Source organism: Pinus tabuliformis, chromosome Q (genome assembly GCF_031772625.1).
Source record: "Pinus tabuliformis cultivar Carrire ecotype Pingquan chromosome Q, CPIR1, whole genome shotgun sequence".
Classification (NCBI taxonomy): domain Eukaryota; kingdom Viridiplantae; phylum Streptophyta; class Pinopsida; order Pinales; family Pinaceae; genus Pinus; species Pinus tabuliformis.
The window spans coordinates 68,338,600-68,359,703 of record NC_142296.1 but is presented as its reverse complement, the minus strand read 5'-3'; positions in this window follow the sequence as shown (position 1 = coordinate 68,359,703).

Sequence of the window (21,104 nt, the reverse complement as noted above, 5' to 3'; positions counted from 1 at the left end):
ATGAGATACAATATGACCCAAATATTCCACCTCCCGGGCTCCAAAGAAACATTTGGATCTTTCTTCATATAATTGTTTCTCCTCCAATAGTTGTAGCACCTTGTCAACATGTTCAACATGATCCTTCCAAGACTTGCTGTAGATTAGTATATCATCAAAAAATACTAACACAAATTTTCTGAGGAATGGTTTGAAAATTGAATTCATCAAACCTTGAAATGTTGAAGGTGCATTGGTAAGGCCAAAAGGCATGACCAAAAATTCATAATGACCCTCATGAGTTCTAAATGCCGTTTTCGGAATGTCTTCAATCTTCATTCTGATTTGATGATATCCCGAACGAAGATCCAACTTGGTGAAGTAAATTGATCCATGCAATTCATCCAGTAATTCATCAATGACAGGAATGGGGAACTTATCTTTAATAGTGAGCTTGTTGAGCTCCCTATAATCTAGACACATGCGCCATGATCCATCCTTCTTGTGCACCAATACTACTGGAGCTGAGAAAGAACTTTGACTCGGTTGAATTATACCAGCCTCTAGCACTTCTGCAACCATACGTTCAATTTCACTTTTTTGGACATATGGATATCTGTACGGCCTGATGTTTGGAGGAACACTTCCTGGAATCAGATGAATAGCATGATCATGATCACGCATAGGTGGGAGACCTTTGGGAGTCTCAAATACCTTGGAATGATTGTCCAGGACTTTTTGGAGATCTGGAGAAATAGATGATTCCCATGTGGAAACATCTAGCGAACATAATTGTGCAATTACACCTCTTTGCTCCTTTTTTAGAAGCTTTGTCATGCCATTAGAGCTGATTATCTTTCTTGGTTTCCCTGCAATACCCCTTAATTCAACTTCCTTTCCTTCCACAGAAAATTTCATGAAAAGTTCTTGAAAATTAAAAGCTATTGTACCCAAGGATTGTAGCCATTGGACTCCTAGTACAACATCAGCACCTCCCATTGGAATGGAAAGCATTGGGCTAGTCAATACATATTCTCCCATGGATAGCTTGATATTATGGCACTTTCCAGAACAATTTATTGTTCCTCCATTTGCAATCATCACTTGACACTCTGGTGCTGGATATAGGAAGCAATTCAATTCTTTTGCTACCCTACAATGAATAAAATTGTGGGTTCTTCCTGAATCAATCAACACTATTACCTTTTTCTTCTTGATTTGTCCTTCTATCTTGAGGGTTTGAGGAGTGGTAATTCCCACCAATGCATTACAAGATATGGTCGGATTTATTTGTTCTTCATCTAGGCTTTGTTCCTGGAATATATCCTCTTCTTTTGACCTTTCTTGCTCCTTTTCTTCTTCCTCTTCACAATCTATGTAGAATAATTTCTTCTCAGCACACTTATGACCTTTTGTGTATTTGCTATCACAATTGTAACAAAGCCCTTTTTCTCTTTTCTCTTCCAATTTTTTTGGTGCCAACCTTGTAGGTTGTGGAAGACTATGGGCAACAACACTTCCGTCTTTATAGTTGTGAATGGTATGCTTCCTAGTTGCCATAATTTTGCTTTCCATTTTTCTTGCTAACCTTAATGCCTTCTCTAATGAATCAGGTTCCCAAAGGCCCACATCATGTTGGATATTATCCTTTAAAGACCCTATGAACACATCAATCCTATGCTCCTCTCGAATATCTTTTACCCTTATGTTTAATTTTTGGAACTCCTCAATGTGCTCCTTTATTGAACCCTTTTGTTTGAGACTTATCAATTGGCTAAAAAAAGTGTTTCTTTTTGTATCCTCATAATGTGCTATCAATTCTTCCGTAAAAATTGCCCAAGTGATAAACTGTTTACGAGAACAAAGCCATTGATACCATACAAACTGATTTGGTTCCAAATATAAAGTTGCCATACGTACCTTTTGTGTGTTTTTCACATTATTGAGATCGAAGAATTGCTCCATCTGTAATATCCATGTGGCGGGATCCTTGCCATCAAACTTCCTCATATCAATTTTTGGAACATGGTGAGTCTTTGATCCAACATTAGAGTCTATGGAATCCTGATTAACATTTCTTTTGTTCTCATCATGAGTTTCCTTTAGTACTCTTTCACCCTTAGTGACCATTTCTTGTAGCAACTTATCCATCTTATCATCCATGCCATCGATTTTAGCGTCCATGCCATTCACCTTAGCTTCCATGCCATCCATCTTAGCTTCTACACCTTTCTTTAAACCGTCCATCTTAGCTTCTACATCTTTCTTTAAACCATCCATTTTAGATTCTGTTGCTTTTTGTGCAAGTGACACTCGTTGCACTTGTTCTTGTAATTTTGATATATCATATAGCACTTCTTCTTCTTCTTCATGAGTCATGCTAGAGCTTTTAGGCTCCTTACTAGGTGTTTGCATTTTCTTTCCTCGGGGCATTAGTTACAGATAATAATTCTCTAATATGCCCTTTGAATTCTTTCAAAATAAATTTTCAAACCAAGCTTAAGCAAAAATTAAAGAAAATCTACACACCTTTTTTCACTTTGTAGGAGCTCGATATTTCCTCCGATGTATCTCTGTACTTTCTAGTTCTGAATTTATGACCTGTAGTAGCCCTCTGTGTCCTCTTTCCAATGCCACAAGTCTAACCCAAATTGGATTCTCCAAGGAAGAGTTATGTGAAATCTCCCACAGTGACTTGATTATAGACTAGTTCAGTAGAGCGAACTTGTACGACGTGCCACATGTCACTGTTTCAACCTTTGAATCTGAAAAATATAAAAAAGAAAACTACAGTCAGTCCTCTTTCTGTACCTTCTTACGAAATTTCAATCCGATGCTTAGAAAGAAAGTTATGACGATTTTCCCCACGTCACCTGTTTTGAGTGTAATTGAGGAGTCTGCAAAAAGACCAACTTCCTCAGGTCATATCTCCGAAAATATCACGTGAAAAACTCTGAAATTCGGACCCAAGGTTCAGCGCGACTTCTTCTCAAATGGGTTGTTTTTGCAACTTCTGAAACATCACAGAAAAAAAGTTATAGCGAAAATGCCACGATGACCTGTTTGGAGCAGCGAAACCCTAGAATCCAAAGCTCTGATACCAAATGTTATGAAACCAGCTCAAGAAAAGATAGAAAAGAAAGATCAACGCCTTAGAATTCAGCCTCTTCGAGGGGGCAACCTCCTTTACATTACATAAATGAACAATTCTTGGATGATACAAATGACAAAACCTCCTTTCTATATATAGGAGTCTAAGGAGTCACAATATAATCTAGCCGACCTAACAATAATAATATAAAGCCACAAAAATAATAATAGAGGGATTCTATGGGGCACAGAAATAGCAATATGTGGGTAATAGGGGCACAACAATATAAATAAGGGGTATAACTACAATAGTAATGGGGTAATCACTAGTATTATAGGAACCCAACAATAGGGCTTTCCAATTTGGAAAATTTTGTTATCTTACATGCATGATTAGGATACAATCAAGTTCTTTGTTATATTATTATGAAGGTTATTGGACAAAGATACAAATTTCAAGGGTCATCTATCAACTGAGATAGTGACGATTTGATGAATCAAAGATAAATTTGTTTGTTCTCTTTCACTTAATTTGTTTGAAAGTTTAGGTCAAGCGAAGAGAATTGGTAGGCGTCGATCTATGGAACGTATCAAACCTTTCATGTATAAGTTCGTTATGACATGAGCCCACTCATATCACAATGATATAAACTCATTTCAGACAGATCTATTGTCTAGCTCATTGAGATCTATCTGTAATGGGGTAGAAAGCAGCTTCTTTTGGGTTGTGGTCCACATAATTTCTGGGTCCAGGGGTAGTAGTTTCTTTCGTCCCAACCCAAAAGACTCCTTTATTCTATTGTTTGTTCCGGAACACATCGCATGAAATATGTGTTTTCTATAAAGAAGTGGGTAGATTCAAGCAAACTTCGGTCAAGATGTACATCTAATATGTATAGCTTGTAGATTGCATGTTTGTGATATGTTACGAGAACATAACTAGAGGCAAGGAAGAATGTTTGTTCCAATATGAAAATCTTGGGTCTCAAAGACCATGTGATGATCTTAGGTGAAGAAAGAGAATGAACCAAATGTTCGCCTTTAGCTAGGATGGATCAACTCGAGAGAATTTCCCTTTCGAAGTATTCTGAATATCCATCGTACTTGCCACTTCTATGGTTCAAAAATAGGTTCCATTTACGGTTGAACCTAGAATCCCTTGGTTTTATGTGATATACACCTTCCTGAGTCATTGATTAAGATTTGTTTATTTACCATTTTGTGTAAACAATTTGTATAAATTTACTCTTATATTTAAGAAACAATTAAATCTAATTTCAAAAAGCTTAAAATTAAATCTTCCTTTTATTAATTCGATAAGAAAAATAATCCACATATATCAAAATATAAACACATAAATATAATAATTATTATTTATTATTAATATAAGTATATTTCCTATATATAATTTCTATTATTTAAATAATATCATATCATTAATTACATTGACAAAAGCAGCCATATAACTAACTTTGTATTATATAAAAAAATTAATTGTTTAAATTATAATTGTTTTAAGAATATAGGTCATTCCATTTATATAAATATATGTTATAATTCAATATTTATTTATTTTTTAAAATTTACCTAATTTAACTAGCCTAGAGGTTTATGTTTTGAAACGCCCTAGCATATTTGGATGGCGGCTTATTTTTGAAACGCCCTAGCATATTTGGATGGCGTTCACACATAGATGGATTGGTTATGATGTGGATCTTCATCCGAATGGAGCGCTCACCCTCATTGGCACACATGTTGAGGCATCTTCAAATTTTCTCATTATTTTCTTGCTTGGGAGATGAGGCCAACCCGTTCTTCATTGAGTTTGTTGAGAACATGTTGACCTGGCACGTGTGGAGGTGACTATTGTTTAGTGGGTTTACTTCTTCGTCATTACACCTAACCGTTTGCACATTGATTGAGGAGTAGTTACACTTTGGAGATGAAGTTGACTAGGTTAGTTATATATATATAGATATAAATAATTCAATAATTTTTTTTTGCTAGTTTAAACATGGGGATCTGAATTTGAAATGTGAATCTCATGATTTATTATTAATATTTAATAATAATAAGATTACCAATTGTAATACCTTTTGTTGGCCTATTTCATGATATTTAATATTTAATTACAAGTTTAAAACATATATTCTGTTATAATCACATCTTCTATCTTAACAGTATATATTAGTTCGTATATTATGTATCTGTAAGTTTTCTACAGATTGATTATAAAGTTGGTTGGTACTTAGATTTCTTTATAAAGTATCAACTTCCCCAATCCTATTAGATTAAGGAAAAGATAATATTTTTAAATGGTTAATTTTTGAGTTTTTTAATAAAATATTTTAATATTATTTTAAATTTTTATTAATTTTATAAAAAAAATTAATAATTTTTTTTTTTTAAATTTTAAGTTTATGTAATTTAATAATATAAAATTCTGTAAAATTATGAACTTATTCGCATATCAGAAATACATTTTAATTAACAAAATATCCCATTATGATTCAAAACTATATCAGCTGTTACTTATTCTAAACCCTTTTACATATGTCTAACCATACCGTAATAATCTAACTGTTCTAAGTTTTAAGAGGATACAATTTACAGCTTAACAAATTCTGATAATTTACACATGCAGAAGCTTGATTTCTGCATGATGCAGAAAATGGCTGGATGATATCTACGAATGACTCACGTCAAAAAAAAAAAAAACACCCTTTGTTGGTACTTATCACTAAATTTGAGATTGGGTTAAACAGTGATTAGAAGCAAGATATGTGCATCCAGCAGTACTGTAATGCATAATATGTACATGGTTATCTACACATCACTGGATATGAACACTTTCACAAGTTCATATTAGATAGTAGAAAGCGGACAAACGGGATAAGAAAAGGGAATCGTTATATTTTATTTTATTTATATATGTAAAGACAGTTTATCTTACTGAAACAAGATTAAATTTAAATTTAGTTATAAATTTTATATAAGAATTAGTTTTGTACGTAAATTTTAAAAATTAAAATGCTATAAATCCAAAATTCTAACAATAATTTTTCAATCATTTCAGTCGCTTCAATATCGAATATAATGTCTAAATAAAATTCATGCACATCATTTCATCGTAATATTTTTTAATAGTTTCCAATAAATTTACAAAATCCTTCTGCTACATAACTATCTCTGTTCAATCTCTACCCTCTTCCATCTTGACCATCATTTTGAGGGGCATCTGAAGCTTTCTCGGGATGGGTACAGTAAATCCATCGTATTTGGTTCTCGGGATTGTGGAACGTGGCAGAGAATTTGATTACGTGTCCCTATTGGAACAGCCACAGTATGAAGAAATTGAATGAACGTTGTCGTAAAGAGACCGCCAAACCAGATTCAGACGGTTGAGCTTCCATGTTCCAAAGGCCCGTCTGCCGGTGCCAACTCAGACGTTAGGTTCAGCCCATCCGTGACCAGCCGCCTGTTGGCCTCCACCGCTCACTGTCTTTTACGTGTATATTCTGATCTTATAAAATCTTCACTCTTTCCCACTGTTTTTGGTTTACACCGGCCTTCCATCATAAACCTGGTTTATCTATGGCAACAGAAGTTTTCGTCCATCTCAACATTTAGTAATTCCAAGGATATCATAAATCTATGGTAATCAATGCCCAGAGCGGTACATTGGCCCAGCGCATTTGAGAATGTGCCCCTGCCAGAACAGCAGCCCGACGAGGCGGCCAATGAATCGAATGGGCAGTGGTCAAAGATCACCACGCGATACGGAAACTATTCAATTTTCTAAGACCGATCTGGCGGAGACATCCCGAGGTTTAGCCCAGCTGTAGCTGGTCGCATGTTCCCTCCACTGGTCCTCTGTTTATGATGAATTGTAGGGACTTTCTTTGTCCCCACCTCAGCCCGTGATACTCCTATAGCTTCCTTCCTTCTCAATCTGTCTCCGTCTGTAAACAAAATACCTCCGTCCTTCTTGATCTGTCTGTAAGGTGTACATCTCCATGGCTCCCAGAGATATACAAGATGATGTTAATGACAAGAGTGGCAATGCCGCCAAGGACGTGCATTACCAGAGTGGCACCTCCCAAAACAGTAGCCCCGCAGTCTACTCTTCGACTCCAGCCTCTGCTTCCTCCACTAGCTTTCAGGTACCCGCACTATGCCCAGTTACTCGATTGTCTAATCATCCCAACAACAATACCAACCAGTTATTTCCCAGAGCCGCCATTGCTAAACCAGCGAAACCATGGACTCACTTTTACATGAAAGGTGGAATCGCAATAGAGGATCGCAGAATTAGCAGGATCACTTCTACTACACATCCTCAGACTCATCTTCGCTTTGGCCTTCGCCACCCTCACCATAACCCTAACCCTAGCCCTATTCCTTTCCCCAAGTCTGCGACCGAGCTTATTCGGCAGCGGCGGCCGATGGCGATGGAATGGCTCCGTGAGATTGTGGGGCCTCAGATGACGAAGCACAGAAGTCATGAGTGTATGGAAGAAGGCGTAGAGAAAAATGAAATTCCGGCAGCACGTAATTTCGAGTCTTCTTCCTCCCCTGGGGTGCTACACAGGCAACTTCTTCCTCCATCGCCGACAAAAAAAAGCAGGACGCCATTGTCATTCGATTTGAATCTTCCTGCGCCAGAACAGGAACATGATGAACATGAGCGCAACCCCTCTCTCACTCTCTCTCTTGGTTTGAATATTTAAACTCCTATGTTTAAACGAAGAATTACCTGCGTGTGACGAGAGACTCATCCCCTCCCCACTCTCTCTTTTGGTTTGAACACTTCAAACTCTTATGTTGGAACGAAGTATTACCTACGTGCGTTGCCATATTTTGTCAGAAAGTTTTATTGGAATCATCCTTTTTTGTTTTAAGTCATACCCAGATGGTCCAGTGGGTCTTTTTTTGCTGGTTTAATCTTATCAATGTTAATTTTTTTTTTTTTCAAATCTTACAGTGTTAGCTCTATTTTTTTGGCAACCTTAATCGTATTTTTCTTTAGTGAAATTAGTTATAAATGCTATTGAAGATTATCAACTAATCTAACTGTAATGTATTGGAAATAGTTATTGTTTTTTAATTTCGAAATTTCATATATCTAAAATACTTTTCTTATGAAGTGTGCTCCAAATAAAGTATATAATTTGTGATAATTTTTTTACAGTATTTTTGGTTTTATTTTAAAAATGCATAAAATTATTATTTTTTAAATTGATACATAATTTTATTGTTTGTAATTTCAATAGAGAAACATTTGTTATTTTTTATTTTTTTTTGCATATTTAACTTTCCTGTAGATAGTCCAAGGTTTTTGGGTATTTTCTGGAGATATTTTTCCAACAAAATATATATGAGAACATATTCTATATTTTCAAGTGAATATCCATTTTGTTAAACAAGAACACAATGAAAATCTATACCAATAAATACCCTTGTAGTGTAATCAAGGCTTGAGGGGAAATGGGCCAAATTAATTCTAAGTTAAGAAAGTGGTAACTTGATTTTCTTGGCCACCCATTTCCATTTAAATACAATAAGATGTGGTGGAATCAAACCCTCCCTAGTTCACTAGAACTCCAGATGTGGTGCCAACCAGACTGAAGATTTATAAATATGTAGTATTGTAAAATATAAAAGCATAAAAAATAAACTATTTTGGAATTGGTAGTATATGTGAATCTTCCATTTCCATTTTGAGATTTGGGAATTTTAATATACAAAATTGTTTTAAATTACAGACTAACAAAACCATTTTTAATAAAATAAAAATTACAAACAACATAGATATAATTTAATGGTTTGTTTTTGATTGTATTATATATTGATAGAGAATACTCCACTTTTCTACCTTTAATGTAGAAATTAGTTTAATTTATTAACATGATAAAGATAGAATAAACTAAATTGAATTTAATAATAAAACATATTGGATGGTGGTATTAACTTACAACTATTGACAACTTTCTTTCAAACAATACGAAATATAAGTAAATTAATGGTTTTTTACATGGTTACTAAAATAATTCCAATTACCAATAAAAAAATTGTGTTTTGCATCAAATATATCGATCATAAATCAAGGAGAGACATAAAAAGAGCATGGAGAATAATATACATTAAATCAAGGAGAGGCCAAAAAGAGCATGTACAATAGTTTACATTTATTGCTTACATGATAATCCAAGCTTGAGTTGAAAATTGAGGATAGTTAGTGCATTTTAAAGTCACATCTAACAAGTTTAAAAACTATGTGAGAAATAAATTTGAGCCTTGTTATAAAAGAGGCACTATCCTATCACCACATTTACATAATCCAATATCCATCTTAACAAACAATAAAAAAAAAGGTCAACCACCAAAGAAATTCACATCATGTCACAACATTTACATAATCCAATATCATCTTAACAAACAATCAAGAAAATGGTCAATGACAAAGGTAATCTACATCCATGGCCAACCTTACAAAAAGTATAATGCATAAGCTAATGATGTACTATTTTTAACATTTGAAGAATCTAATTTAGGATGTTAAAAGGCACACCCTTTTGAAAAAATGCAAAATCTATTTTATATAAAGTCCTCACATCTTTCATATTTTAATTTTTATATGAAATCCTAAGGACATTTTCCCTTTTAATTGTCTATCTTTTGATTTAATTTTTTGGTTATTAATCTTTTAATTCTCTTTGGATAGTTAAACTTAGAAAATTTTCCTCATTTAGAATGAAATAAATGGACATATGTTACACTAATAATACAAAAAAAAATATGTATTTTCCTTTGATTTTTTCTTTTGCTACTGTGGAATGCCATTGGGAGCTTGGACATGTAGTCTCTCTCCTTCATGTTGTGGACGAAAATAATTTATCTCTTCATTCTCTTATATTTGTCTTCTTCTGAACTTGAAAAACTAAAATTAAGAATTTGGATATTTGATTTTCATAAACTTATTTATTTCTTCATTTTCTTTATTTGTCTTTTTTTCACCTCCTTTTTGTTAGGAATGGTGTTAAAAATATAATGACATAGCAATAAAATAAAAAAAGATGTCAAAATGAAACACATAATGAAACAATACAAATGAGACACCCATAGGCATGGTTCACCCTATTCGGGATACATCTACGAAGAAACAATTGATTCTTTATTTTATTCCATTCAATAAAATTAAGGGATTGCAACATGCAACACATCTATTGCAACCACCTTCTCTCTCTCTCTCCCTCACACACACACACACACATTGTATACTCTCTCTCAATTGCAATGTTATCTCAATAATATATATATCCACAATGCAATTACATCATAAAAAGAGGATTCCCTTCTTGGCAAAAAAAAAAACTTACATAACATCTACCGACATATCAATGACCTATTGATGAATGGTACAGATTACTGTGGAATTAGAATAATTTCTAATGCAGTTTATCCAAAAAATTCTCTTTAGCGAAACTACCCCCTCTAAGGGTGGAAGTAATAGTACGTTGAATCCCAGTACACACTATGTGAGGAACTAGGGTCCAAATGCAACTAAAAACAACACCTCTAAATTAGGAAGAGAATGAGGCTCCACAACCAAAAATATCCTACTTGGAGACTAATTACAAAACTCCACCACTATGATGTGTGCTCGACTATGATTCATCTTTTGGATGTGCCTAGTTTCACTTCTTGATCATCTTGAATGAAAACCAACTAAAAATGAGAATAAACTTACTTTATCCTCGGTTACTTCCTTTGTTAACATGCCTGCAAGATTCTTTGGCTAGTATATATCTTTTCAAACTTCAACTATGCTTCTTCCAAAATTGATCATATGAAATGGTACCTAACTTGGATATGCTTAGTCTTAGAATGAAAGGTTGAGTTCTTTGCAACATGAATGGAACTCACACTATCATTCTATAATGTGTTATTCTTGTACTTCTTTCCCAAATCCTCCATGAACCTATCTGAGAAAATCATCTCTTTACTACCCTCTGCAAAAATCCCTATAGAAAAATATTTGAGCCTCTAAAGCATAATTCATGAGTAGTAGTACCTCTGAAATATCTAAGAATCCACTTCATTTCTTCATATTGTTCTTCACCTGTATTGGTCATATACGTGTTCAAAACTCCTATTGCATGTGCATTATCTAATCTTGTGCATACCATCGCATACATAAAGTTGTCAACTTCTAATGGATATGGAACCTCCATTCTGTGTCTTCGGACATATCTCTTTAATCAATTTGAAATGGAAATCCAAATGTCTATTAACTAGTTTTTCATCTTTTATTTCAAATATTTCGAACAAATTTTCCATGTACTCACTCTAAGACAATGCTAATTGACTATTACTTTTCTCTCTTGGTATTCTCATACCACACATTTTGTTTGTAGCACCTAAATTCTTCATACCAAATTACTTAGCTAATTTGTTTTGAACACATTGATATATTACATGTTAGACCCTCCAACAAGCATGCCATCTACATACAATAGTAAGATCACACAACTCCCATTATGTAGTTTTTTAAAATGAACATAGTGGTGATATTAACATCTAAAATGGCCTTGTTTTCTCATGAACCTATGAAACTTCAATTACCATTACCTTGAAGCTTGCTCTAAACCATACAAGCTCTTCTTTCATCTACATACTAAGTTTTCCTTCCTGTTGACTTACTATCCATGTGGTTGTTCCATATAAATCTCTTTCTTCAAGTCCTTATGCAGAAAAGTCTTATTTACATCTAACAATTTAACATGAAAATATTCTACTACCACTAAACATAAAATAGTTCTAATTGAAGTCATTTTGAAAACACGAGAAAATATTTCATTAAAATATATACCTTTCTCTTATATAAACATCTTTACAATACATTTGGCCTTGTACATCCTTTTTTCTCCATGTTCATCATTCAACCCATAAACCCATTTATTCAGCAATGTTCTTTTACCTATTGAAAATAGGACCACATCCCAAGTTTGGTTATGTACTAAAGCATCTATCTCTTCTTTCATTCCTTGCTTCCATTTCATTCTAGTTTCTACTTTCATTGCTTCTTCATATCTTTTTGGTTTACAAGAATTAGTCAACAATACATAATAGAATGAATGAGAGTATTGTTTTGAGGGTATACTTAACCTAGTTGATCTTCTAATAACACTTGTCTGAGTTTGAGGTACCTATTGCCATTATTGTTGTTGAACATTTTTATTTTATGGCACCTTTGAAATTTTGTTCTTGTGATTTCATAGAGCTCTATGTATTCTTTGTTTTCCTTTTCTTATTTCTTTCTTTGTAGTTGATCCTCATGCATGACCTTTTCATTGAATACCACATCTCTAATCCCAATGATATTATGATTTTAATAATCCAATAAGAAGCATTCAAAATAATTAACTGAATATCTAATGAAATTACATTTCTTAAACATTTTCTCAAGCTCTTTCCTATTTTCTCTATCAGTGTTGACAAAATTTTCTGAACCAAAATTCTTCATAATTGAGTAGTTTACCTTTTTACCTCTTCATTCTTGCTCTTGAATTCCACTATCCAAGGAAATTGAATACCCTCCATTTATTATGTAAATAATAGTATCAATATAATCCACCAAAAACTCTAAGGAAAATCTATTTGAATCCCATGGTATGAACAATAACTATCAAGCTTCCTTTGGCAACATTCACCTAAATTATCTAATATCACACAGGTCATCTTCTTTCTTTTATCACTTTCAACCAAAGATTTCCATTTCATAAAACTAAGAAAGACATCATATTTGTTTCTAATGCAATAAACTCAAGTTTTCCTAGTTGCATGATCAATAAAAGTAACATAATAATAGCATCCACAAAGAAAGGATACTTGAGCCAATCCGCATGCATATGTATGCACAACCTCTAAATTTCCACTCTTCTTTTCCTTCCCAACTTTCAAAATCCAACTCTTATATATTTTGCATAAACAAAATGCTCAAAGAACTCCAAATAAACCTTTCTCAAATATGGAAATGATTACCGTGAGTGGATAATCAACATCCTCTTCTCACTTATGTTCTCGAGCCTATAATGCCACAATGGTGTATCTACTCGTGTAGAAGATACATAAATATAATGTTTATTGTTATGAGTACATACATGCAATGAACCTAGCTTTGCTATTTTTTCTATTATGAGATATCATATAGTAGCCTTGCATGAATTTATTCTAAATGGAACTGTACAACCTTTACTTCCCAAGTTCCTCGTTGAAATTAGATTTCTCCTTAAATAAAAAAATTTCCTTTCTGTTCTATATCAAGCATGCTTCCCTCCAACTGAACACATGCACATATCACCTCTCAAGGGATTTCAATTCCGTTGGGGAATTCAACTATAACTGGGAATGAGCTATCATTCCTGCATTTGATGAACCATCTTCCATGTAGCTTCCTTGACCTTTAGTGCTTCCATGCACTTCAAATTTCTTTATTACTTGATTCCATAGTATGATCTTATTTTGCCGCAAAATGCATTGAGGCCTTGCGTGGAACTCTCCCCCTAGTTTCACTTCCACCACAATGATGGATGGTTGGAAATATTCCTTCCTATTTTCCATTGTTGTATAGATCTAGGGAATGCTCTAACCTACATCCCCAATAGTTTTCACCTCCTACACATTGTAGATTTGTGGCCTACCATGCATGCACTAGAATAGTCTGATATAAAGGGAAATCCTTCCTGCGATGATCTTTGCCATAGGTTTGACACTGCAATGGTTCTCTTCCATTGCCTTTCTTATTTTTTTCATTAGGCTAAGACCCATGTCCTCTATTAGCTACATTGAGCTTCTTATGAGGTCCCACATTTTCCTTGTCACCTAAATCCTCAAACCTTCTTTACTTCTTGAGCCATTTTCCTTTAGCCTTCACATTACCTTTATATTCATGCTTAAACTCAGGCTTGTGCTTTGAATGTTCATAAAAATTCATCAGCTTTATGATGGATTCCTCTGATGATCGAGCCTCATCATACTCAATATTATATTTAAATGTTAAAACCAATCGAGTCATGAACCTTTGAACCTTTGTCTTCTCATCCTATCTATCTCCATGGTTATTCCCCATATGTACCTACTTCTACAAATCTGAAATTCTTTCGAGGATAATTCAATTGATCTCTTCTTGCTTTTCCTAAGCCCTAGAAACTCTTTGATGTGCCTCAATTAACATGTTATTATATTCCTTGTAACCTTGAATCTCTACACTCAAACTTCTCAGTGTATCTTATATATTAGTAGAATACTCTTCTCCTTTCTTCCCTACTAAGGGGAGTCATGTGGACTGCAATCCACCATTTTTCTCTTCATCTCTTATCTTATATTTCTTGAAAAATATACCATGTTAGATCAATGAAATAAAAGACATGATCAAAATCTGTGGGAATCTACAGGGTAAGTTCCTCATACAGAACACCAAAGGACACCTCTCAGAAACAAATCACAGATCAATACACCAGTACTTTTGACATGGTTAAAACCCTCAAAGAGGGAAACAGTCCACGGCCTGAGCCAACGCGGCCACTTCAGGCAATTTATTAATAAAAGAATGAAAATTTACATAAGCTTCTCTCATGGACATTTAACCTACAAATGACCCTCCATGCTCTTTAAATAGAGATCATGGACCAATCGGGTGCTAAGCCACGGATCAAGTGTCGGTAATACTGAGGAGAGAATGAACTGTCAGATCGCTACATATCGTGACAGTCGGATTGTAAGTTACAAATTGTACATAGTAAAGAAACACACTTTACCTAACTCTATACTAGACCAAGTTATACTTAACTATTTCCTATGTGTCAAAATATCCTAACATCCCCCCTTAAGAACAACTTGGGATAGGATTGAAGGATTTACAAATATGACACAATAGGAGAAGGAAGGAGGCACTAGAGCCTATCCCCCCTTAGTGACAACTTCCTGAAATCCAACCATAAATCGAAGTTTAGTGAACTTTGCCTTTGTGAGAGCCTTTGTAAAGATGTCTACAACTTGATCATCTGTTGAACAATATTGCACTTCAAGAACATGGTCGTGGATGAGCTTTCTGATGAAGTGCATGTGCAGTTCAATGTGTTTGCTGTGCTGATGTTGGACTGGATCTTTGCATAGTTGAATGGCACTTTGATTATCACACCAAAGTGTAGTCGGATGTTGCTACTGAAACCCAAACTCTGACAGGATCTGACGAAGCCACAAGGCTTCCTTACTAGCTTCTATGGCACCACGATACTCTGCTTCTGCTGAAGAAAGAGAAATGGCACCTTGTTTCTTGCAAGCCCATGTAATATGTAACAACCCAAAGTAAATATAAAATTAATTTCCTAATTAAAATCAGAATCAACAAATAAGTACATACCTATATTACCTGTGATTGATGTTTGCCATATGACAACAAGGTTTTGGGGACGACTCTCCACCCAACCGTAGGCTCAATTGCGCAAGGCTTTGCTACAATTGGCCACCCCCGAGCCCTCAATCAACGTATACTACCAGTGACTCCTAAGTCTTAGTACACCATTCTCCCAAGAGAATGAAAGATAGACTCTCGGAATGATGGAATGCAGGAATGCCTCTCATCTTCCTCACCATCTATTAAATAGAACAACATTGGAAGGGGAACCACATGCACACACTCCATGTGTCTACATGCAACTTTCTTTTGATTTTTAGCTTTCTTGTTTTCTTTCTTTACTTTTCTTTTGATTTTTAGCTTTCTTGTTTTATTTCCTTCTTTTTGATAGTTTTCTTGTTTTTTTTCTATTTATTCTTATTTAGAGTTTTAGTATGGTTATTACTATTTTTTTTATTATTATTTTTATTTATTTTCTTGTATATATTTTTAATGTCATTTTTTATTTAACATTTATGATTTATTATCTTTATTATTTTTATTATTTATTATTAAGTGATTTATTTATTATTATTAATTATTATTTTTGCATTATGTATTATTTGTTATTATTTATTATTTATTATTTATGATTTATTATTAAGGGGAGGAATATTACATACTCTCCCACTTTAAGGAACTTCGTCCCGAAGTTAAGTTTAATTATTTATTATTTATTATTGAATTTTATTTATTAACTTCATGTTGCCAACACCCTTTGCTGAACTAGTATAACCAGCTGGCATCAAAAGTCCCCAACACCGCGGGAAATCTCAAGGAATCTCTGTCCTTTTTCCCACTTTCAGCACCAGGCTAAGCCTGACCCGGTCTGTATCCTAGTCCAAGGCTGGCCCCAAGGCTCATGCCTCACTTAGACCTCATCTGCCCCAAGGCAGGCATCCGGTCCGGTACTCAATGACCCCGGGCATCTCGCAAGGTTGGCCCACTCCCTCCACAACTACTAAGGCGCACAGCCCCAGGCATCGAAGTCCTTTACAACCCTTCCAGACTTCGGCATCCCAATCCAATAACAGGCACCTAGCCTAAAACATTAGGTACTTGGCCTCCTCAAGATGGTCTCATAGCTCTTCAAGAGCTATACACAAGACAAAGGAACCACTAGCATATGTAGTGTTGATTGAGTTTTTTCCCCAGCCCATATGGTGTTACATATTCTCCCTCATGCGTATGGGCTCGCACGATATCATCAAATAAACCGGCTCTCTCAGCCCATTTGTGGAGTCGTGTGAATCATCACATCTCAACATGCATCCAATGCATTAACCATACCATAATAGTATCATAGGAAATAATCGACATGCCAACTCTTGCATGTCACCATGAGAACATTCATCTTTGTTAAGGGCAGCATTATCACTAATAACGAACTGCATTCTCATGCATATCATAAATTTGTAGGAAATTATTGCATACTTCACCTTATGAATACCCTCGTAACTTAGATCATCAACGTGTTTGCATCAAAGACATATAATAACTTCACATAAATGAATCACATGTCAATAAGCCTCATAGCATCATAACTCTTAAGCCACATTGTGTACCCTAGTTGGTAGTAGATGTGTTTGTTGTAGTCGAGGTCGTGGATTCAAAACTAGTCATTCAACAAGTTAGAAAAGGCTTTTCAATAATCAGCTCGACTTCTTTCTACTAGGTAGTTGACCATTTACACCAATGGTATAATCATCTAAGTACATCGTTAAATTTCATATGAGTCTCATCATCTTGAGTCTTAATCTCTCGTCATATATTATTCCTTCCCCAAGGAAATTTTGGTGGAATTCATTGTTTAAGATATTACTAGTGATTCCATCTTTATTAAATCATCTATCTGAAAATTAAAATCCTTTGATTTTACATCCATTTACCCTTTGGCTTACTGATTCCAATACCGTTGTAAACATTTTTTTTCATCATGATTTAATTTTATATCATGCTTAATTTACATGCACAAGGATTTGTTGATCCATGTTGACTTATTTAACAATTAGCACTTCATCCACAGAAATATTTTCTTATCTCGTCGAGTTCATAAAGCTTGTAGCTCAATACCACTTGATTGCTTTATCATAAATTCAGTTTCCTCAAGTTGGGCAAATTACTTTTTCTTATTAAATAGTATCATTATTTTAAATTTTGAAATAGTTGGAAACATTACTACCATCATTGTCCATTTAACTGTGAGGTGTTATGTGGAAACAACCTCTTTTAACTTTATGGGAAGTCCTACTCATGAAACGATGAGTGAAAATTAGTCAAGTACAACCTCTATTAATTGACTTTCACTTCTTTTGTCACTATGTACACAATCCTTCTCAAGGTATCCTTATAAAATTTCTAGCAACATTCCTTCCTATCTTCCTTGTTTATTATCACTTGGTCATCATGGAACTTTACACCTTCACATTTTTTAAAATATGTAGATCATCATTATGACCATTACCCATCATGTTTCTCGCTCCACTCATCAATACCTTTCTTCTTGATAGAACATCCCTTCATTTCCTCCTACCAGATATTATTATATATTTTTGTCCTAGTCTTCCATGTCTATTAGCTTAAAATGGAAATTTCTTTACTTTATTCTATTTTGACTTTAATTTCTCACCTCCACTCATTGTGGTTTCTTTTCTTCCTCTTTTAAACAGAGCACCGATATACCTTGGAAATGTTGTTACTATTTCCCAACTTGGGTAATCCTTGATAAATAAATTCATTAAGATGGCTACCAAATGTAATCCTGTTTTAAGACATCCACCTAATAAAATTGCCTGATCCTTCATCTTGTTATCCATAATTTATTCATTTAGTTAGTCACCTATGGAAAACTTACAATGCAGCTCTCCCATTGTTATAGATGTTGTTATGCACACAACTTATCTTCTCCAATCATTCTATTTTATCATACCTTCCAGATTCCTTAAAATGACCTTCATTATTACCATGATTTTTCAACTTCCCTGGTTCATTGCCAATATTTTCTTCCTTAGATATACCTTATAGTGATACCTTTAGAGTACCAAGTGATGATTATACCAAATTCTTTCATTATGTTCTAAAATAGGTTGTCTCTTCTTACTGATTTCTTACTCTTGTTGTGATATTTCTTCGCTACCACCATAATTATCTGATCCAAGTTAGCCATAATCACATGAATTATCATTAGTTATCATCCCAAAAATTTGCATGTTTCTCCTTTCCATTTCTCCTTAGACAACTTTGACCATTATATGCAATTAACCTTGAATCACTAACCTCATGTAACATTATACTCAATTTCTGAACTTTAATCCAAATTTATACGATTTGCCACTGAGACTAAAAGATACCCTCCTACAAAACCCAACTGATTCACTCAAGAATGAAGGGAACTTCAATGGTAGCTTGATGATGTTTAGTAAATGAGCAGATACATGTAATCTGAATGGAAATTGCAATGCAAAATTAAATTTATTAGAAGATCATATTGAGAGAGTTGTGTTCTTGCAATAATATACCCAAGAAATGCCAAACAACTGCTATAGCTAAAGGAAATGAGAACAACAATCCAACCCATTTAATGAATAGTATGATCAACATTCAAGGAATGTTATCTCTATGTTTTTAGATCAAATTTTAAGAGTAAAATAATGAATAGATTGCTAGTGAACCATGATCACCTAAGGAGACTAAGATATCAGAGTTTATCCATTGTAAATTGGAACAGATTTCACTATTTTAGAGCACTTTAATTGGTGACAAATTTCAACTTCAATTATCCAAATACTTCAAAAACTGTGTTGTAAAATGAACTAGTGGTGAGTGGTTACACCAGCATTAAAAATTTGTTACAAAAAACATGCCAACAATTATACATCGTTAATTATGGGTAGATTATCACCATCCAAGATTAAAAGATTATATATTGTTTCCAATGAATCAATGAGTCATAACAAAACTATATACTTTTAAGTAGGTGAGTCATTTAAAATACTTAGATTATTGTTGTGATAATTATGCAGTGAATTTTTAACCAGATATGTATTAACCATGCCAAATTTATTCAACAAAGTTTTGAAGATTCTTGATTCATTTCAATTTACTGTTTTGTATATTTTTCCCCTACTGCACGGCATGCAATCAGACCATTGCGAAATTTGAAACTGTGTGATTGATCATGCAAATGATCAATAATTACTAATTTTGTAGTATTAAAACTTAGAGAATTGTCTCAACATAAAATCAAAATTCCAATGAGTAAAGCTTAAGAATATTAGTGGCAGTATTGTTTTAAGAAGGTACTTGAATTCTGAAAGAAAATTCACCATGACTTTTGAAATTATATGTCACACCAATATTAAGTCTATAGATTCATGACCTTATGTGCTAAAATAAATTGAAATTATGTGTTGTAGAGTGAAATATTTTGAGTATCTGTTTAAGCAATCATAACTTATGGATTGCAAAATAAATCGTTTAAAAAAATTTATTGAATGTATCTTGAGATTCTTATGGCTATTAAATGATTACTCTAAGGAAATTTAAGAAATCAAATAACCAAAGAAATATTCCACACCATAAAGAAGAGACACCGCCACCCAACCCAGAACCGGATCGGATGACTGGGAAGGTTATCCCTCCCCAACACAAAATAAAATCATTTTATTAATTATATGGCCTGCCTGCAAGCGCACCTGCGAAGGCAACACCATCCCTCAAATTAAAATAAATTTTAGCCATAATTATTTCCCGGATAAGACATAAAATTGCCTGCATAAGACATAAGACATAAGATTGTAAGCTTGCGGCCATGGCTATGCGTGTTCCTGCAAATTCCATTGTTCTTTTCGACAACAATGTCGAGAAATCTTCACACACTATAATTTCAAAAAAAAAAAAAAAAACCACACATAAACACTGGATAGTAAATAGTTAAATGATGAGACTTGGGATAAAATCCATGAATTTAATAATTCCATGTTATACATGCGTTTTTCTTACTTTTTTATAAGTATTGCAAATGGGACAACATTATCACAATAAAGACATCAACTATAAAACCCTTTTAATGTCTAACTCACTCTGATCTTTTAAAAATCCAGTACCTCTTTTTGCATGTCTATCAACGTTTATAGAATGACTTTGCATGTCTATGAGCAGTACTTGCATGCGATTTTTTTTTTTTTTCTTTTAATTTAACAGTTTCTTTAAATTAAATTGGAAAATACGATTGGTTGTTCCGTGTACTTGAGGCAGATTAATGACTCAAGTGGTCATGGGTTTGAGAGACACAATTATATATATATATATATATATATATATATATATATATATATATATATATATATATATATGCAACCATGTCTTGCCTTGCTCTATAATTTTCAAATTTGGGTATACCCGAGTCTATGGAAAGTAATTTTCAGATTTGGGCATGCGCAGGTTTATGGAATGTAATTTTCATTGTTGGGCATGTGAAGGTCTATGGTCAAAATGAAATCCTAAAATAACATTCAAATTTTCCAAAATATTCGTGGTAGAAAACAGGAAGCGTAACGAAAGAGAAGACACTTATTTT